Source organism: Thamnophis sirtalis, unplaced genomic scaffold, assembly GCF_051295495.1.
Source record: "Thamnophis sirtalis isolate CommonGarterSnake01/CBP01778 unplaced genomic scaffold, rThaSir2_p1.2 scaffold_9, whole genome shotgun sequence".
In the NCBI taxonomy this organism is placed as follows: domain Eukaryota; kingdom Metazoa; phylum Chordata; class Lepidosauria; order Squamata; family Natricidae; genus Thamnophis; species Thamnophis sirtalis.
Window position 1 is genome coordinate 23,586,806 of NW_028261389.1, and position 23,203 is coordinate 23,610,008.

Sequence of the window (23,203 nt, forward strand, 5' to 3'; positions counted from 1 at the left end):
ATGAAGCGGTATATAAGTCTACTGCTATTGCTATATTGCTATTGCTATTGCTATTGTTTGCATCCCTTTGCATCCCAAGACTCATTGAGCCTGGGCTGTAGGAACTAATTAGCTGATTAGGAGATGTCCACATACAAGAAGTAACACCATATCCTTTGATTCATTGTCTTAATCGTAAGTAAAATGCCTCTAAACCAGGAAATCTCTTTCCAACTAACACACAGAAGACTTCTTTGAATGACTGCCACCATTATGATTACCTAATTTCAAGAATGAACTGATTGACATAAGTCATAGGATTATTATTCCTGACTATTTGGAATAGGCACATTCCTGACCATTTACATTCCAAGGTAAAGTGAAATGGCCTTTACGTAATTTTTGAAGTATTTCATCATCAGAATGTCAACATTATGTACATGTTTTGACTTATTATTTTAAAATAGAGACTTTAAAACCAAGGGTGGCAGTAGACAAACTGGAGCTGAGGTTGGTGTTCATTCCTCTTTGAATATGCAACTATGTCATAATACATATTTAGATTCTATGGACCTGGCTGAATATAATCTTTGGATATCTTTGACATGTTGATCATTAGCCAGGGCCCTCGTTATTGAAAGCACTATGTAACACGGCATTTGTTTTTGTAGCAAAGTTATCCATTTTTAATATGCAATCGTGAGACTTGGTGCTTTGATGATTACTTTGCACCACAGCTCTTCCATGTTGTGAAGCACCCAACTGTAAATAGTAGCTTATTAATGGTGTACTCTGCTACAACGGACTTCATACATCCAATCCTGTTATTAAATCTCTGGACAAAAAAAGGGGAAATGTTTTGTTACACAACAAGCTTTCTCTAATCACTGTAATATTTTTATTCCACAGTTATTTTTTTAACCTGGTTTTTATCTGTATTTAAGCCCTGCCTCACTCTGTTTGGTTCTGATTTTGAGAGCTTTCCACAGTGGCACTGCCATAGCCAATGAGATGCATTGCTAATTGAAAACTTATTTCCCTGTCCTGATTGTTTTTTTTTTTTGCTTCTTTTCTGATCATCCCTCTTGGGTTTTCTGATCATCCCTCAGTACTTACTCTCTTATTGCTTCTGACATACAAATTAATCTTAGACTCATCCCTGTCTTGAAGGTTTAAACTGAACACATGCAAAGAAGGGTATTTGCCATGTCAATTAATACTACAGATGGTCAAAGTATACCACCCAGGGAAATTTAAATGAATCAATATCATGACTTTTGCAGTTGTGTATACAGGTGACACGTACATCCATGTACAAAAACATCATCCATGGAGGCCTTATCAAATGCTGCATCCTTAGAAATAAATTAAACTAGGAAATGAAAATGTATTACATAAAATATATATTAATTGAGTTGAATTCTGTTGAGTTGCAAAACAACAACCTACAGGGTTTTTTATTTTTGTTTTTTTGCTATATCCTATTCCCAAATCATGTTAGGAAATGATATGTAGCATTGTTATGTAGCATTCCATCAAATTAAAATTATTCAATTTTCAAAATATTTTGATTCAGCTGTTGAAGAAATGACTCATGTGTGATATCCATAAAGATATACAAAATCTTTCCTAGTCTTGTTTTAAAATTTTAAAAAACGTGCAGTCAATAACAAGCTATTGAAAATATTTTGCTTACTTTTAATTCACATCTCATATTTTATTCTTTCTGATGTTTGCCTTGTCTTTCACCTTTCCATAAAACATCTAATCTTGAATATAAGAAATGAGTAACATTTGAAGCATGGCTTTTTCAGTACCATAGACAGCACACTGGTTTCAATTTGAGAAAGAAACAGTAAAAAATGTGAACATTTCCAAGAACGGTTTTCTTAAAAGGCAGAAACAGAATTAACATTCAAGTAGCTCCATTATATCCCATTACATTTACTGAATAAATCTCAAATCACTCAGGAAAAGTACACTGGAGAACCAGTATGCTGACAAGGAGATCCAAGATCAATTCCATTTAAGGTGATTTTGGAAAGTTTGTAAATGTGAGCCAAGCCAGATTTGTTCAACACAATATTGAATATTCTGACATGGAAGAAGCAGCTTCATAGTGATTCTGTAAGAAGGCAAAGCAAAGAATCAGCTCCACCTTCAAGTAGCGAAGCTCCCTGAGTAACTTGGGACCAGTTGCTCTCTCTCTTAGCCCAACCTACCTCATGGAGGTGATGTGAGAACAATCGAAGGAAAGAATGCTAGGAATCCACATTGACCACCTTGATGATGTTCATCCATCGTGTTCAAAGAGGACCTTGACTTCTAACAGGTTGTGGGCTGTCCACAATGTGTCTGTAGGTGGCTGGTAAGCACTATATGGGCCTGAAATGTTCTGCCACATATCAGGCAGACATGTGTGGGCATCATTGTTGCAGCATTTGCAGCTCTGGCTTTGCGGAGTGCTCACAAGCTTCTCTTGTGCTATGGTTCTTCTTCTGTCTTCAGATGTCTGGCAGCCTTGGTGGATCAGTGTACGCCACATCGATCGATCTTGTGCCAGGGTTTCCCAGGAGGTGGTGTCAATTTCCAGGGACTTGAAGGAGGCTTTCAACGTGTCTTTGCATCACTTCCTTTGTCCACCATGCGATCGCTTTCCTTAAGACAGCTCACCATAGAGGAGCTGTTTGGGGATGCGATGGTCTGGCATCCTTGCAACATGCCCTGCCCAGTATGTCTCGGCTTTCATCAGCAGGGTGTGAACTGATGGCAGGCCTGCTCTGGAGAGGACTTCTGTGTCTGGCATCTTGTCCTGCCACTGGATCCTCAGTATTCTACGGAGTCAGGTCATGTGGAAGTGGTTGAACCGACCTCATGGGGCTGATGTGAGAACAATGGAAGGAAAGATTACTAAGAATCCACATTGACCATCTAAATAAAGGTAGGAAATAATCCTTACAAATCCCAGGTATTTCAGCCTTTGACTTCTCCTTGCTATTTGTCTTATTCAAGAATGGCCAATTCCAAATATCCCCAGCTCAGTTTAAGAATTATGTCTTGTTTTTTGAAGCGTGATTTGCTGTTGAATATAAAATGTTAGGAAAAAACAGATTCTTCATTAGCACATCATCATATGCCATAGTGGTGCTGTATCGATAAAGTAAAGAATCCAAGATAATGTTTTTGCACAGAAACTCAGAAAGAGTTGAATTGGCAGAGCAAGGTGACCATATGTTTGAATAAACCAGATACAGGTGGAGAGAGAATGCAGGAGAATCTGGTGTGCCTATAGAGAGGTAAAATCAGGAGTTCAGCAGCACCTTACAACCAGTCAGGACCAGAATTTTTGTTGCTAAGCGAAACAGTTGTTAATTGATTTTACACCTGATTTTACAACCTTTTTGCCATGGTTGCATGAATTGTTCCAGTTGTTAACTGGTGGTGCAACTATTGTAAATACATGTCAGTAGCCAAGCACTCAAATTTCGATCCTGTGATTGTAGGGATGCAACAACAGTTGTAAGTGCAAGGGCCAGTTGTAAGTTATGTTTTTCAGTGTTATTGTAACTTCAAGCTGTCACTTAAATGAATGAATGAATGAATGACAAAAACTACCTGTACTTCTAACATTTTAAGTCTATTGTGCTGCAATGAAGCATTTGATTGTATTTCTGCTGTTTTAGGATTTGGTTTTTTTTTCCACCACCCCTTTTCTAAAGTTGCTATTTCTAAGATAGATCATAGTTTTAAAATGTTTCACATGCTACTGGGGGAAGGATGGGGGGGAAGACAATGTACAGTATACCTTTGTTTTAAATGCATTGTTTGCTAGAAGTTGAAGACTTTTCATTACAGTCACTGGCCAGTTTGCTTCTGGATCAGTTCAAGTTGCTAGGACTGACCTGTAAGGTCTTATCTAGGGTCAGGTTATCAGAGAGAACATTTCTCTCTGGTTATATCTACCCATCCCAACAGGCCTGGCTGAAGAGGCATCTATTAAGGGTGTCATTTGATGGGACCCAGAAGGACATCTTTTTCTGCCATATCACCCACCCAGAGGTTAGGTAGACCCTTATCCTGCTTGCCTTTCAAAAGGCTCTGAAGACATGGCCTTTCATTGTGCCACTGATAGTTTGGAGCCTAGCAAATGGTTATATTGATTGACACATGAGTTGCACTTGCCTGCTTATTATGTTGTTTTGCTTATAGAGTTTGTTGGGTGTTTGTTTTAATCATGTGAGATGCCCACAGGCATAAGTATGGGATGGGCAGCTATACAAATTCAAAAAAATTATTACCAGTTCTATGGGTGTGGCTCCGTAGGCATGGCTTTGTGGGTGTGGTAGGGGAAGGATACTGCGAAATCCCCATTCCCTTCCTACTCCTGGGAGAAGGTTACTGCAAAATCCCCATTTCCTCCCCATCCCACTAACCTGCTTTCCAGTTCCATTCCCCTGTTCAGGGCAACAAAAGAAGATCAGCTGGGAGGCAGCGGGGGTGGGGCCAGCCTATTTGCCAATTTTCCAAACTACTCAAAATTTCCACTCCAGAACCTGTCAGAACTGGCGGAATACCACCTCTGAAATTGAACAAACAAACAAATATCAGTCACAATATAGCATGAGGAACTTCTTCATGCCATTCTATCCACACTCTAAGTAAGGAGGAGGCAATTTTGGACACATTTGGCATTTTGAAAGTAAGCAGTGAGCACTGTCAAAAATGGCTGCCATTGCTATGGTAGATTTGGCCAGTCACAAAATATCCCTTCGTCAGAAGACAAGTCTTTTAGCCCCAGCTCCTCTAATCCCCCGAATGCTTTCTACTGCCTCTTCTTTCTTCCCTTACTAAAGTCTCATTCAATAGAATTAATATGAAACACATACTTTTACATGGATATGAAGTTTCTTTTCTGGAATTGTTCTATGAGGATAAGCCACATTTCGAATCACATCATGCTACTTTCCACTGGACTATAGGATTTGTTAATATAGCTAAAAGATGGAAAATTATTGTCCTGCAAATGTTGCTGAGCTACAGCTTTAAGCAATTCTGGCCTTGCATGATGATATCTCTAGTATCACTACCTGTATTTTTTCAGGATCTTAGGCAGAGGTTAATAGACAATATAAAACCAACTGAATTCCGGTTTTACATGATATATTAGACAATGTAAAATTCTGTCCCTTAAAACAAGCCAATTGAAAATGCCAGGGACAGAAGTTTTGGCATGCAAAGCATAGACTTTAGCACTTCTCTTTCCCAACGACTAAAACCAAGATCAGGAGTTTTCAGAAGGAGAGAATGACATTCTTCACTTGTAAATAACACTTCATGTAACAGCTGAAGGCAGATTCAAAATGTCTGTCTCTCCAAGCGATTTTTTTTAAAAAAAAGACATCTCCCCACACACAAATGGCCAGAGATATAACTTTTTATCATAAGCCACTGTGATTCACATATATGAGCGGTGACATCAATCAATCAATCAAATAAATAAATAAATATTTTCCGTGTGCTAAATTGTGTAAAAGAGTTAAACTGGCAATTAAAATTACCCTAAAATTGTAGGGTGCTGTAAGAAGTATGTGTTGGGAACACAAATAGGCCTGTGGAAAGATATGGCTTCCATCATTATAGTCTGTATCTTTTTGTTCACAGCCAACAGCATCTGTATTTATCAAGTTGTTAAAAACTATCTCCAAACAGTGGGAGAAAAACTCTTCCAAAACAGCTGGATGGATCACAATTTTTTTTAATTAATCCTGGAACCTACAATTCTAGCCACACTACTAAATGCTGAAATATTCTGAAATATTTCTGTGTTTGCTACTTTACTATATTTTCTTCCCTGTCATGAGTGTCTGTATACAATTAATCCATATCCACTGAGCATTTTTAAAAGGTTGGACAGATGAGTTAATATCACATTTGAAAGTGTAAAGCGATGCCACTATTTAATACAGACATTTGGGGCTAGGGGAAACTGTATGCTTCAGCATTTCAGAAATTCAACCTGGTAATATGTTTGTAGAGAGTAAAAATGCCTACAACACCTGTATGGAAATTGATCTCTAATCTTCCCTATTCACTTACAGGATGGCATGGAGCTCAAACTGCTCTCTATTTAAAGCAGTGGCAATTCTTATTTTATATTTTTGTTCAACAGATCAGGTTGAGTATTTGTTTTTGAAAGAATGGTGGCTGTGCCAAGAAGGGCCCTGAAGGTTTTTTTTTTTTAATCTACATGCTTGATAGGACAAAGCAGGTGTACTGTGAAGGCTTCTAACCCTGTCTGCAGAAGTTGTAATCCCCACCTTACCACAGACAAGGCACCTGCCTGTAAGAAAAGAGATAATTCAAGTTCCAGGTGAGTTCAGCTTTGCTGAGTAAAAACTGATAAACGAGCCACAATAAGTAGTTGTTTCAGTAGATCAATATTTAATCAGTGGAGTCAGCTCTTTTTTGGATTCCCCTTAATAAATAGCAGTTGAACTTCATATCTGAACTTTAGTTAGCCTCAATAGATCTCAGGCACCTGTAATTTGGTCCCTAGCTGGGCTGCCTGGTTTTTATTTAGATCAATAGGAACATTCCTGTCCATTTGCTTTGGTTCCCCTGAGAGGTAGTGAGTGAGATATGATTGTGAGATATGATGAGATATGATCATCACAGAAATGTGCAAGGTAATCTTCTCATGGATGGTTCTCACTGTCCATTAGTATAATGAATTGTATCTGATGTACAGTAAAAAAATGTCTTCTTATACCCAAGTCAATTCCAAGGAGTAATAGTGCAGCAGCTCTGGTCTGGTTACTGCCATTCAATGAACATTAGACAGCTGCTACATAGATTTATAGTCTTATGTTCGTCCAGACTTGAGAAGTCTCTCAGATATCTGTGTCTGTGATGGCGAACCTATGACACATGTGCCTCTGAGCGGGCGCGTGAGCCATCGGGCCAGATCAGCTCTGCCACGCTTGCGCCTCCTGCCAGCCAGCTGGTCTTCAGGTCTCTGCTGCGCATGCACAGGGGGTGGAGTGAATGCAGGGAAGCGCATGCAGGGGGGAGGGGTGCACATGCATGCATATGGAGTCCATACAGTAGCTACGTGTACATTGCATTTTGGGCGTTCACGTGCACATTCCTATTCACACTTTTGGTACTCGATTCGGAAAAGGTTAGCCATCGCTACCCTATGTCAACTGGCAATTTGAACGAATGTGGACTTCAACTCCCAGAATTCCCCAGCCAGTCAGCCAACAAACTAGCAAGCCAGCAAGCAAGGTGACTGGGAAAATTTGAGATTGAAGTCCACACACCTTCAAGTTGCCAAGGTCCCCCTGTGCTACAAAGTGCTTTGTAGGCAATAACCACCGCCTCAAATTGTACTCTGAAGCCAACCACAAACCAGTACAGTTTGTATAACAGTGATAATATATGGGCAAAATGAAAGGCTCCTTTACTGCTTGTGCTGCTGCCTTTTGAACCAGTTATAGAAACAAAAGCTTATTTTGTTTCAAATGTGTCCTATAGGAGAAGGACTGGCAGAACCTAGGAGTAGAGTTAAAAGAGGGACCAGTCTAAAATCCCTAAGTGGTCACAAACAAAATAAGTTCAATCTCTCTTGAATTTTGTTGACCTTTATCTAACCCCAAGTAGGTGCCAACCATTAGTTGAGAAACTTTCTCTGCATAGACACGATTAGCAGTAAGTCAGTTTAATTGGACCTTCACATATGAACCTGATCTATTGTACCTGATATTTCCTGTTCTATCACATATTATTTGGTTTAAGATTTTCAACTAAGACAATAATTTAATTTAATTTATATCAATAGGAAATAAAATAACATTCAATTCTCCATAGGTACAGATAATATACTAAGATATTAGTTAACATACTGTCACTAAGAAAGTACTAGCTAACTTTTTAGTGTTAATATTTAAAATTTATCCCAGCAGTTGGGAAAATTGAAAGCAATTTTCGGTTCCAGATCTTTCTCTACCTTTTTAATTCACTACACATTATCCTTTTTTTTAGCATGAGGATAAATATGTTCAATGTCAGATATGGGCAGATAGAGGGTCCATAGAAGGAAAGCTTGAAAAATATTGAAAAATGAAACACAAATACAAATTTGATTGCCAAAGAGTTAAGTTCAGTCTAGGACTCATGATGTAAGAGCATTAAAACATATACAGAATAGTGCATATCTACTCCATTCAACAACATGAGAATTTCGTTGGTGTTATATAATATATTTTTTTTAAAGGATTTCCCCCCCCTGGAAATCAAAGGAAAAGATAGACAGGTAAGTTATACAAAAGGGAGGAATTAAATTGAACAGCTTCTTCTTTCCAGACAAGCTCTGGGCACATATAGAATAAGGAAAAAAGGTGAGAGAAATGTACTATAAGAATATCTGGTTAATAGGAGAAAGAGAGCTTACTCAGTTAAGTTTTTTGTAAAACACTTTTAAAGAACTCCTTGGTGAGTTACTAACATTTTAATATCATGTCGCTCTGATATGTAACAACTATCATAATAATTAGAAAGAAATCAGCTCATTTGACAACAATCAGCTGTTCCTACATTGTGTAAATATAATTTCATTACATGTCTCTAAATGTCCATGTTAACTCTCAGCCATTAGCTATTTCACAACAAGGGCTTATAATAATACAATAAAATATTGATTTAGTTTCTTTCACTCTCTAATGATCAAGACAAAGTATTTCTAATAATGAATAGTCTGCAGCATTTTTCCTTGTCCTGCTTACATTGTATTACTGATAGTTATGGAGATTGTAAATATGCTTAAAAACTTAAATTGTGGACTCTGCCCTGTAAAAGGGCTCAGTTTTCAATTGACCAGCTGACCACGCATTACATTTTTACATTTAAGTCACTGCATGAATTTGTCTGATGGATAGAATTGTCAGCTTTGATGCTATCTTGGTTGCTTATTTTCTAATGTTAATGTCCTATTGTTGCATCATTTGAGGGTGTGTGTGAAAATTTGCAGCAGTTTTCAAAGTATGTTCTAACATATAGGTGTTGACCTTCAGCATTGCTTCCTATTTTTCAAGCATTTTTCTTTAGTTTCTTTCCTGAATTTTATGCAAATATTTTTACTAGCATATATATTTAGGGTGCATACAAGCATTTTTACAAACATTAACACAACATTTTTAATAGAAACATTTTTGTACATTTCCTTGGATTAGAGAACCGTACTATAAAATTAGGGGATTTGGGGATTCTAAAGGCTAAAATGTTTTGATTTTTTTTCTTTTCTTAGAAGTACATTGTTTAGTAGTAATACCAACTTTTATTACTGGGCAATATATACCAAAATAAACACAGAAATAACACCACAATTGTATTAAATGTGACATTTCCGCCCATCCCTTGCTGAAACCCCAGTAATGTTACTGCTATTTCTACCTTACAGAATGGAAGAGTTTTTAAAAAAATCACCGCCAAACAGTAATCATAAGATTACTTTAGGCTAACAGATTTATCCCTGCTGTCTAAGAAAAGCTACGCCAACCTAGAAATCTCTAAGTTGGATTTTTAGTGGACATCTCTCATTAAATTCAAGGTTAGGAAAAACTAAGGTATGAGAAAGGTTAAAATATACTAAATAGTCATAGTGCAGCTGGGCAGCTTTTAAGTTTAAACAAACAAGCTTAAATATTTGCTGGCGCATTTGCTGGTGCACATTCCAAAATGCAGCAGGAGAGAGAAAATACATTATGTCATTTGGCCCTGCTTTAGTATATCATAATGGAGATCCTTCTCGTAGGAAAAAATATGGGGCTTAATTACCTAGATTTTGAAAGTGTATTAATCATATTGGGTTGTATTTTTATCTATTCAACGTTTATCATTATTTTGTTGAATCTATGAATGCTATCCACTGGAGGCATATACATTTTATAAATAAATAAATATGTGACTCTAGGTGCAAAATGAACTAAAAATGAGACTTTCCTCCAGAACGGTAGTTGTACAATTGTTTAACCTGGCTGTTTCCAGATTCCAGCGGGAGGCTAATGTTTAGGTGTATTTTTCTCTATTTTGCAGCTCCACTACCCGTTGACAGGGTGCTGAAATGGCTGAGGCTGTTCCACTGAAGAGACTGCCTGATCTCATGTCTTAGAAGGGTCAAGCATAGTCAGGGCTTCAGCTGACCTTTCACCCATGCCAAAGCTGATCATTTCAGGTTAGGTCTGAGGTCAGCAGTGTGCCTCTATGAGGAAATAGCACTGCAGGGAACACAACGTTTGGTGGATGATAGGATTAGAGTACACCTTCAAGCAAGCTCTGGAAGATTATGAACTAAGCTTATTCTGCTCTCTAAATTGTTCAATTAATGCTGGACTGAGACCTTCCTATCCAATGTATAGGTTTTGTGCATAGATTCATTTTTTAAAATGTGTTACTTGAAATTTTTACACCTAAGTCTCAGCTTCTTTTTTTCCTGAAATATAAAGTTCCATTGCTATGGGTAGGCAAAATTCTTGCAAGGGTGGAATGTTCCAGGACAGGGGTGTCAAACTGGATTTCCTCGAGGGTTAGAACAGCGTTGTAGTTCTCCTTTGTGGGCCAGCCGGAGGTGGGGGAGGATGGGACGGATGTCTCCTGCAGGACCCCGCCAGCCAAAAAGGTGCCTCTAGCAGTGAAAACGGGGTATGGGGCAGCCATGCATGCTCCCCCCATACGCCTTGTTTTGGTCAGCAATGTACTGAAGGAGACCATCCAGGCTGAAAACAGGGCACAGTTTTGCCCGGCAGAGGCACCATGGGCCCATCCTTTGCTTATGCTAGGCCAGCCCTGAGGGCCAGATGCAGGCTGAATTTGGCCTGCAGGCCTTCAGTTTGACACCCCTGTCCTAGGTTATCAGAATCAGTGGTGGGATTAAAAAAAAATTATTACTGGTTCTATGGATGTGGCTTGGTGGGTGTGGTGTGGCTCGGTGGGCGTGGCAGGGGAAGGACACTGTAAAATCTACATTCCCTCCTGGTTTGGCCCGGATCGGCTGAACCAGTAGTAGTGGTGGCAGCTGGCTCCGCCCATCGGCCTGGACGCTTCTGTGCATGCGTGTGCAGGAGTGCACCTATACCGGTAGTAAAAAAATTGCAACCCACCACTGATTCCTTCAGGGAAGGATGCTGTAAAATCTAAATTCCATCCCCATCAGCTGGGACTTAGGAGGCAGAGAATAGATGGGGGTGGAGCCAGTCAGAGGTGTTATTTACCAGTTCTCCGAACTATTCAAAATTTCCACTACCAGTTCTCCAGAACGGATCAGAACCTGGTGAATACCACCTCTGATCAGAATAGCGAGTGTACTCTTTGGAGCACTGCTGATATATCTAGACTTTTCTTCCTGATGGTTAATAGAATCCTTAATTGCTTCAGGGAATAGTGAAACATCCTTGCTCTCACCTTTATAGTTATGATGTCACCACTACCTATATATTAGGGATTCACTCTCTGAATTATTTGACGTCCTAAAGCCACTTAATGAAACCCTACATCAGTTCATGGCATTCTACATAGTTAATAGAATCACTTTCATGTGAGATGGGTAGCTACACAAATATGATAAATATATAAATCTGGGAGCTATTATTTGCATTTCCTAGACAACTGAGATATATCAAACTTCACTTAACATTTTTTGGCCTGGTGAGCATTTATTTTTTATTTTTTTCAAAGCATACTGTATTTGGGAGTTGTCTGCTCACTAAACAGTTGAATGTTGAATGTTGATTTTATTTATATGCTGCCCTTTTCCCCCGAAGGGGACTCAGGGCGGCTCACAACTCAACCAGGGAAGGGGGGGATGCAGACAAAATTGCCCTGAGGGATATGGCACATCACAAAATATCAGTTTACCAAAAGAGAAAATTATGAGGTTATCTCTTCCTCTTGCTCACTCTGATGTTCTTTAGCTCTTCAATGTTCCTTTCTTATAATTGCGACAAGTGGGGCTGCCATAAAAGTCTTGGCTGCTTCCTGCTAGAGTTATTTTTTCTTAAAATGCCATTTTTTCTTAAAATGTTCGAGGATTAGAGACCTCCAAATAGTAGTAAATAATTTCAAGAAAGTGGTATCTCAAGAGGTCCTCTCATAAAACTATTAAATCCAGGAGGAAAATAACCAAGAACATTCCATCTTGAATTTAAAATTATCTGATTAAACCACCAACAATATGAATGGGCATAATCCAAAATTCCAATCCACACAAGGAAAAGTGGCTCCTTTTTTTAAATTCAATAGAACACGTAATAAATAATAAGGAACTGAAAAGTAAAAGTTTTTTTTCTAAAAAAAGTAAAACTTCATGTTACACTGGATATTGTCTATGTATGGATTCGTATTTTTATGGCAAAAGCTCTTGACTTAGAAATGTCTCTAAAAACTTAAGAAGAAAAGCTTATATACCAGGCTGCCTCAGAGTGTACATTTGATTCTTATTTTTTTTTCAAAAATTGTCAATCCCTCTCCTCAAATCAAGTTATTACAAATCCCCACCACCCTGATCCCTTTTTCTCTCGAAGCACGTGGTTTGTTCAAAGAGAAATCCCAGCAAGCAGGATACAGTTTGAAAAGGGAACAAACCAATTGAAGAAAGCACCATTCTTTGTAGGAGTCACTTTGCCTGCTGCAAAATTATTCCAATGAAAAGATTTTGAAGGTAAAGAGCAATTACGGTTGGCCTCTTTTGCTTAAATTAAAATAGGAGTGTAATGAAGAATCTGACTCCTTCCTCTAATTTTACAAGTTCAATGGTAATCTAACCGTGCCATTCATTTACAGAAACCATTAATTTTACTCTGTGGTTGAAAGTGGAAGGTTTTCTTTCTCTCAATCTTCTCCCCCCCCTCCTTTTTTTTGGGTTCTTTGTCTGTGCACCTGTTTGTACCACTTTAGCATCCCATTTAAAAAACTTTGGGTAATCCTCTGGCACTGACCCTGGTGGGATAATACTTCTCTTTTTCAGCAGCATAATTACAAAGGACAACACAGAGAAAACACATCGTTCAGTTCTACTTTTTTTTTTGCACCGATACAACCGTTTTGCCTATCTTCAAGGTGATTTAGTTCCCCCCCCCCCCCGCGCGCCAAAAAACCTTCAGTTTATAGGCTAAATCCATAATGCAGACAACGTGTGTATGGAGTACTGCAAACAATAAAGAATTGTTAGCTTTGGTTTGCTTTCTGTCTCCTACAGTTGTCAAAAATGTCTCGCATTACTCCTTGTTTTCAATCAAAACAATCTGACTTGCTTTTGTGTGCTTCCAATGAATTCAACAGCAATTATGAGGCCATTGTGGCTAAGTGTGACACATGCATGTGATTTCACCATCATATTTTATATGACTACATTAAAAGTATGTTCATGTGACAGTGAAATTCGGTTCATTGTTGCTTATCAGAATAAAGTTCTTCATGAAGGCATTTAACATGTGTCTATTTTTAATCTACTTAAATTATTAATCTGTATTGTCTTAAGTGTAGAGTAGTAACTAAATGTTAGCAACATTAACTAAATACTATTCAGAAATGTGGGTAGCAAAAGTGATTTTAATTTATTAGGAATGTGGATAGATTACTACAAGAAGTAAGCAGTTTGAATGATGTTACACCATTCTTTCGTTAACTCCAAATTTTTAAAATTTCACTATTACCCATCAAAATTTGTTTAAAACAAGAAGGTCACTGGATTTATGTTATCAAATATATTCACTTATTAGATGTAATATGTAGAATTTAATTTTGCAGTTCCATAGTAACATTACAGGAGCCACTGAATAAATTAAAAAGTCTTTTTCCAAAGTTGATGGGAAAAAACCTCCCATCTTTGAAAAGTAGACTTGATCTCAGCATTAAATACCTTTACAGAAAGTGGCATGACAATAATCTCACTGCAAAAATGTTCTGATTTTGGAAAAGCAAAAAAAGGGGGGAAGGACATAGAAAGATTTTGAAAAATGAGAATTCTTGGTTTTTCTATAATGTATGTGATTTGTTCATAAGGGAGACTATGGGAAGAATTAGGTTTCTCCCATTTAATGTCCAGTGCTCCTGATACACTCTGAGTCACCAAGTGTTTATTCTTGAACGAATAAATAGCAGAATGACAATTGAGGGATAATCAGAGATTCATTAATTGTGGAAATTCCAGGGGTTAAAGTCAGAATCTTATGGAGGTAAAACAATTGCATTGTATTGTGCTATAAATGTACTATTCTTCTGGCAAAGATTTCATCATTCAAGAACTGCTAACTCACCATTTTTCAAGCCATCTAGCCTACTTTTAAGTAGCTTACTAATCATAATGTCATGAGTATTTTGCTGAAGTCAAATTATATTATATCAAACCATATTTCCATCAATTTCTAAAGAAATGACTGAGTTTAAAGCAGTGAAAAAAATTAATCTGAGAAGACCTGTCCTGGATGAATCCATATTTAAGAATCTGCATTGTTTTGATGGAGCTCATATGTTGAACATTTTATTGTCTGTTCTACATTCATCCCAGGTCATGCTATTTGAATTATTGGTCTGAAATCTCCTTGCTCTAATTTTTTTTCCTTTTTCTGCCAAAAGAGACAAGATTCTTCCTCTTCCATTCAATCCAATTAGTATTGCATCGATTCTCTATTCATGATTCCTACTGAATGTAATAGGATTTCCATCTATTTACAATAGCGCAAGAACCTCTCACAACCCTTTGAATCTATGTACTAGATTCTTCTTCATCAAATGGATAAAGAGCCATTTTGTGTAGTGGTAAAGACATTGGCTTAAAAACTAGGCAATTATGACCTCTAGTAATGCTTTAGGTATGAAAGCTGCCAGATAGATAGATAGATAGATAGATAGATAGATAGATAGATAGATAGATAGATAGATAGATAGATAGATAGATAGATAGATAGATAGATAGATGGTAGATAGAGTAGAGATAGAGATGAGATAGAGATAGAGATAGAGATAGAAAACATGGCATAAGCATGTTCATTGGGTTATATATAAGTATCATTGCAGGTTTAATGATAGTAAGAGAAAAAAATCTCTTAGCAAAACTAAGAGCTTACTATGTTAATAGCAAATTTTGTGGAGTGGAAGTAGGGAATGTAGTATTTTTGTCAGATAACTATCCCATATATGGTTTTCTCCAGCTTCATACATATTTCACAATTATTTTGCAGCAAAACCAGCAAGAAGTACAGAAGGCTACTTTTAAAAAGTCAGGAAGGGGAGGGGGGTTGACTCAATTTCTTTCAGTGAAGATTGAAATGCTAGGAGAAGCAAGAACTCCATTATTTGGTCAAAAATATAGCTTTACATTAAAGACATTATTGAACCTGACTTTCAGGAAAGGGATTTCTTGGTATGGCTATTGAGCATTTTTCTTCTTCTTCCATGAACATCTCAATCAGAATAGATCCCTGCCTTGTTAGCAGAGTTAGCAGAATGAAGCAACTGAAGCTAGCAAGGCAAACAGTTCAATAACATTCACAGCAATAATAAGCCTATTAGTCATTGTTAATGAATGTTCAAGACACACTTCTCAGAGAAAGCACAAGTACATGGTACATAAGGCTAGCACACAACACATAATAAATAAATAAATAAATAAATAAATAAATAAATAAATAAATAAATCATAGCAGAGTTTAATATCCAAGAAACATTTTAGCTTCAACTGGTAGCTAGACAATATGCATTGTAGACTGTTATTAGAATTTGACTCCTAAATCATCTTTACTTTATATTTTCTTGCTATTCTAAATCTCACAGATTTTATTAAGGTTATATTACAGCTTTTGGATGGACTTTTGCCAGTTTTTCAACACGAAGTTCTACTATTAAAGGGCTGGAGTCACAAAAAATAAAATATCTGCACTAGGGTTTCTTGTTCAGTCACATTCTAACATGGCTAAGTGGACAGTCTCAAGTAAATTTGAATCCTAGTCCGTAGAGTCATTGGGGTAAAAGTACAAAAGGATGCTGTATATACAATGCATTTGAAGGATTTCCTTGTCCTGTAAGAAGCCATTGGTTGGCTCAGGTGTTCATCAGTGGCTGGCCATCCTCCTTTGCCTTCGAACATTTGTTGTTTTTTTAATTTTATTTTCCACATTTTTGGACCACCCGTTTCTCTTAAAGAGGGACTCTAAGCAACATACAATACTATCAAAATATTAAACAGTGTACTGAAATTAGTTAAAATGTGAAGAGAGGACTTTCGTGGGGCTAACCAGCCCTATGACTGTGTGCTCCCTTAGGCTTCACACGCAAATCCCCCTATTTTAACTCCTTTTCTGAAGGCCCAAAGATTGAGACCTGTCTCACTTCCTGGAGGCAGAATACTCCACAGGGCAGGGGCAGGGGTCTTTGGACAATGACTTCTTATCTGGTTTCCCTCCCCCCCCAGGGAAATTATATTGCAATGTTAGTGTATCATGGTCATGGAGACCCTGAATGATGGGTGCAGAGACAACTGCGGGAGAGCTCACAATGTGGACAAATAATAAAACCAGCATGCCATTGTGCTACGAGAGCCAATCCTTTTGGAAGTTGTGTTGTGACATGGCACGGAGGTACGAAAAGAGTGGAGATGGCAGGGTTCAATGCTGGCACAATGCTGCTTCTGTTGTTTTGATATGGATATCTCAACAGTAAGGTAATCTAGGACATTTGAAGAGTACCAAACTCAAGAAAGCTGCCTTAAAAAACTATTCAAATGGCACAATCCTTTTCATCATTAACATGATTTCGCAAGTTGTAGCGTTTGGGGAAGGAGAATGACGATTATTTTGTACCCGTGTTGATTTCTAGGTTGCAGAATGATTTATTGTAATTATTTTATTACATGTTGTGGAAAAGCAGGGCAGAAATATTTCCCCAAATGTCTACCTACATGCATACACACAAATTCACATCATTTATGATATATAGCAATAGCAATAGCAGTAGACTTATATACCGCTTCATAGGGCTTTCAGCCCTCTCTAAGCGGTTTACAGAGAGTCAGCATATTGCCCCCAACAATCTGGGTCCTCATTTTACCCACCTCGGAAGGATGGAAGGCTGTGTCAACCCTGAGCCGGTGAGATTTGAACCGCGGAACTGCTGATCTAGCAGTAGCCTGCAGTGCTGCATTTAACCACTGCGCCACCTCGGCTCTGTATATATATTAATTCTTTTGATATCATACTCTCCATCCATCATAATGACAGCTGTTTTCCTGCTTCCACAATATGGGCAGAAACTATTTCTTTCAGGTTTACTCACTTCATGCGTATATAGTTCTGTTTATTATTGATATTGATATAAAGTTTAAAGTATTTAATAGGATGCTCTATGGGCTGCTAACTTTACTCTATGAATGACAGCTAAACCAGTGCCGATGGAACAAAAGCAGCATTTTGGGACATTTGAAGTAGTATTTTTAACAAGAAATGGACTATGGCACAATTCAACCACTATGGTGCACGTATAGCATTTGCTGGTAAAATGAAAGGGAGCCCCTGGTGCTTTAAGGAAACAGTGACTGTATTATTCATGTGCTAAGCTAAGCCAAACCTCTTCAGCTGTAGGATCTTTGCAACACCAACAAGTGTATTAAATGCACACACATCAAGCAGCACACTCTCACAATCCCCACTAGCTTCTCTTTTTTTATGAGTATTGACATTCTTGTGTAGTATTAGGAGAGCTAAATTAGCTTCCAGTTCTAAGATTTTCTTTTTTAAAAAAAAAATCTATAGCCAGTAATTATTGGCATTCAGGGGTACAAAGGAAGAAAACAAAGAACACAAATTCTACCACATTCATGTGGGATTGGGAGTTGAATTAGGATCTTCACACCCCATTGAATTATCAGCCCCCCCCATTAGAGCCTTATTAAAATGGTAATGATTATATGCCAGCTATAAGGAAGGCTGCCGCACCTGTCAAAAATACCCTGATTATCCGGTTCATTCAACTGTCTGGCTCTTGAATTTAGGTCTCAGGTTTACTCCAGTGTGAAGTCGTTCCTTTGCCCTTCCTTTCCTATGCAAGCTCTCACCCACTCTTGGGTGTTTTTTAAAAAAAAAATGAAAAAAGATATAATAGCCCCTGCACCTCTGTGGAGAAGAGAGGAAATCTTCCTTTATTTATTACTTTTGTTGCCCATTTCATCTCATGTTATTTAATATTTTAATAGAAGATATTATTTGAATGAAATCAGCAAGAACCATGAAAGGTATTTTTAACTTTTAAAAAATCACTCAAATCTGAAGATGCAAACTCCCAGTAATTAGCTCTTAAAGAAGCTCATGATTTGGAGTGGGAAGATTTGGAGGCTGATGAAAATGCAGCTATGAAACTAACATATCCAGAGGGTATGTTAGCATTGTACATATTTCTTCTAGTTGGTGAAATGCAGGCAACAGAATATTGATTTTTAAGGAAGACTAACAAAAAGATTCTTGCTTGCATAGAATAGCCTGAACATTCATTCATGCAAATTGTTATAAGCATGCTTTGCATATAACTAGACTTTGGTTGGATTTTTGGCATACTGGTCAAAAGATGTCCACAATATTATCCTTGCTACTAGCAGGAACAATAGTTGTGACATAATTATTTTTTTTTCTTTTTACTACTCTTTAATCCTTTTATTCAGTATTTGGGGTGACTGAAGGGAGCTGAGTGTTTACTGGCCGGATGCCCTTCCTGATGCCTAAGCAAAGTTCATAACAGATATACACAGAGTTCGTAACAGGATTACCATATTTTTCAGAGTATAAGATGCACCTTTTCCCTTAAAAAAGAGGCTGAAAATCTGAGTGTGTCTTATACACTGAATACAGCATTTTTTTGCCTCCCAAAACCCTGCCCCTTCACCAAAATGGCTGGGCAGAGCCTGTAGGAGGCTTTCACAGAGCTCCTGGGGGCTGGGGAGGGCAGAAATAAGCAAAAAATGGGCTGAGTTTTGCTCACTTTTGGCCCCCCCCAGCCCCCAGGAGCACTCTATAAGCCTGCTAAAGGCTATGCATGTAATTTCTTTTACAAAAAACGGGCCCATTTTTGTGAAAAACGGGCCCATTTTTGTGAAAAACGGGCCCATTTTTGTGAAAAACGGGCCATTTTTGCTCATTTGGGGGGGCACCCACCAGGAGCTTTCTACAAGCATCCTAAAGGCTATTCATGCCTCTTTTTTGGGAGGTTTACACAGTGCAAAAACTTTTTTTAAAAAAATTGCCTCTTCAAAACCTTGGTGCATCTTATACTCCGGTGCATCTTATACTCTGAAAAATACGGTAGTTGGAATATTGTACTATTGTAGCAATATTAATGTATTCTAAGAAAGTCTTGACCAAAGCATGATGGATGATGGAACTCAGTATCTATCTAATGACTATATGATAGCAACCACGGTATATGCAAAATTGCAAGATGGAGTAAAAGAGGAATAGTGGGAAGCAAGGAAGGAAGGAAGGAAGGAAGGAAGGAAGGAAGGAAGGAAGGAAGGAAGGAAGGAAGGAAGGAAGGAAGATTAAACAAGGATGAGAAATATTCAAAAGATCAGAATATTTTTTCTGAACTTGTAGTTGATGAATACATATAGATGTATGAAGATATAGAAATGAAGGTATAGGCTTAATTTTAAATGAAAAAGGTACAATATATGTTATAAAGTATGAACTGGTGTAATCTAGATTGTAGTGGATACTGTATGTATGAAAACAGGCGTTTATAGGATGCATATTATGCTGCAGTGATATTAGACAAACTCTGAATAAATTAAACTGCAACATTATGAATATGAGACAAAAAAAATATCCTATTAGGTCACATAAACTGATGGGTAGAAACAAGATAAGTGAAAAAAAGAAACCATTCAGAATTAGAATAGAGATCATTTATGAACCCAGATTGTGAGCACATTCATAAATGGAATAAAAATGAGATTTAACTGTAGATCTGTCTTCCAAAATTCCAACATATCTGGAAGACACCAGGTTCAGTAAATGTCTTAGTAGCCTATGCTTGGAGATGTTTATGGAAAGTCCCCCCACAACCACCCTTACAATGCTCTTCCCAAAAAATGGAAAGTTGAAGGTTAGATGGAAATTGCCTAAGAGCTCTAAACTGAGGATGGCTTTTTCAGGAGGGGTATACCACCATCTTCAAAGAAATTCGTACAAATATTCTCCTCAAAAAAGTGTCCAGTACCATTCATCTCATCCTAGGTGAATTAGTCAAGAAATGGTGGGATCTGTTCCAGAGGAACTGGGCTCATGTTCCAGAAAGCCCCACCACCTATTCAAAGTCCATACATTCAAAAGAAATCCACATGCCTTAGCAAGAAGTTGTCTCCATCATCTCACTGATTTCTGATGATTAGATGTTTAATTCCAAGCATATAGGAGTGATGTTATGTCCCAAACTTCTACCAAAGAAGTCACAGTGAGTTGAAAAAAAAATGTGCAGCCTTAATCTCTAACCTCAAACATCAATCACTGTAGTAAAGACAAATATATGCTTATGCCAGTATTTTTTTTTTCATATTTATGCCTGATCTTCTGCAGCTTATGCTCTATCTCTTCATTTATCTCCTTGAATCACAGAGCACCAATGGATCAGCAGGTAGGCCAAATCTTTGGGAAAATCCTCCTGGAATATAGATGCCCCAGGATAATATTGTAGGATCCAATCTGGGTCAGTCACCAGGACCAGAGATTTTGTCTTCTGAGCTTTTGGACTTGTGCTGGATTCTCTAGCAGAGTGTCTGCTGTTCTCTGTGTGGTATTTATAGTGTCTGTTGTAAGTGGCTTTTTAGATGTTGATTGGCTTTTAAGTCATTAGCTGTCATTTGCTTGTGCTGCCCAGCCCTTGGCTTCTAAATACTCGATAGGCTAGTGGTAAATCAGCACTGCTGTTGACTGATGAGGGGCCTGTTTCCCAGGCTTCAATCACTTCACTGGCTGTTTTTGTGCCTGCTCATCCAACAATCTTAGTAGCTGCAAAGTTGAATGTGTGTCCTTGTCCATTGCTGTGTGAGTTCGGATATCTTTGTCTGACCACTTGCTTGTGTTCTTGCAATATGGTGGTTAGTTTCCTCCTCATCTATCCTACATAGTCACAGGGACAATCCATGCAGGGGAGGATATGAGGACAAATTATGCATTGTAAAGATCACTTGGAAGTGGAAGATACTTCCAATGCAATCTACCGAATCCCCTGCATGGATATGTACACAAGGAATAAAGCATGCAAACCTTAGTGCAGCTATTGTCTTCTATTGGATATACTGATTTTCAATAACATTTTAGGACAAAGAAGTTCATGATATAAACAGTTTAGAATAGGTTTTAAATTTCATGTCTTTTTTGTCTGGCTTGTTTGAAAATTTCAACTTGTCTTTTTCTCAAAGAACCATGACTTAGCAAGCTCAAATATATGTTAATGTATAGTTTTTGTTGTTGTTGTTGTTGTTGTTTTGCTCAAGTATCTGTCAGTCATATCTTTTGTTTGAAGATAAGGAAGTTCTGAAATGAGATTGGACTCCTAATTTTGACACAGACAGAATTATGAAGTTTGCTTGGCACAATATAGAAGTGGCTTGCCTTTATCGTCTTCTGAGATGATTTTCAATTGTTCACTTTAGTGTACTGATGATCTCTGGTTCTATTGGACCTTAATTAAAAACTAGCTTACCATTTGCAAGTTAAAAGTGAAAATCAGAGTTTAAAAAATTTGGAAGACTAAAAGGTTAACAAGGTGGTGAGAGTCACCAGCCATCCCCAGAATTGCATCATACTCTTAGATGATGCTAATTGGCAGGTCTTAACATTCTTCCAAAGAAGGGGGACTTTTTCCACATTCCTGATACAGTTTGTAAACCATCCTTAGCAAGTTAAATACATATCAGTCACTGAAAAGAACCAAGTTAATTGATGCCTGTGTGCATATGCTATTTATCTGAAAAATTGAAAGATGGATGAGTAAAATATAAGGTTAAGATTTGGGATGGGATCCCAAATTAGATTTAAGCAATTAGATTACCTTTCCAGCAGGTTTGCAGGGAAATCTATTAAAATACCAACTTCCTTGGCCACCCAAAGCACATTCAGAGGCTCCTTAGTCATTGTTCCTTTGTGTCATCTTGCCTGATCTCAAGACAAAAACCATATGCCGTTTGTTAAATAAGTAATTGACCAGCCAGAATCAGCTATTCTTTCAGTTCTTTGTGGGTCTGTCAACAATCATTAGAACTCAGGACGTAACTTTGCTTCCCTGTATATTTTTCTTCTTATCACTCATGCATTTCCTTTAATGTAGTAGATTCCACTAATATTGCTGCATTGGCTGTCAAAAGAGATGCAACAGATTCAGGTTCCCAGATGTTATTTGAAAATCAGACATTTCTATGTCCTTTGGAAATCTGCAGCCCAAATCTTTATACATCTTCTCAGAAATAATTTGTTTTTCTATGAATGTTGGACTTGTCCTTCCTAGCATGAAAACTTGTGATTTAATAGAACATACATCAGGTTCTATGAATAAAACAAAATTCCTTGATAAAACCCAGTACAGGCCATAAAGGAGTCCACATGAAATCAAGCACAAAAGGCTGTGCAGTCTGGTAGGAAAGTGTCTTAAATAAAATCCTTCTCTGGTGCCTGAACTGGTGGGAAAGCAGAAAAGAAGAGCTACATCCTGACCATTGTTATTATTAGTGGCCCAGGATGAAGATCATTGAAGGTTATAGAGTATATAACACTGTTTACAAGTCCATTGCAGATTGGCAGATACATTTTTATTTATTTCTTTTGGATTTCACAGTCTAGGATTGAAAGAGAGTTACTGGCTCAAATTTATCTTGCTAGATTCCGCATCTAATCTAAGATTAGAGTTGTGGTTTCTCCACTCCTAATCTACTATATCTCCCTCCCTCCCTCTTTTGTCAAAAAACATATTGTATGTTGCTGTATATATTTTGTTCTAAAATAAGAATCATAAAGATACAAAGATATTTGTATCTATTTACTTTGGTATATTCTTTGAACAAAGAGCTGTGTTACAAAAATATGAACACTGAAATATATTATTCAGTAAATTTCAAACCATCTACTAATCCTGGAACTCAATTCATTTAATAGAAAATATTTGAGCATTCATGCTTTATGTTGTATTTGTCCAC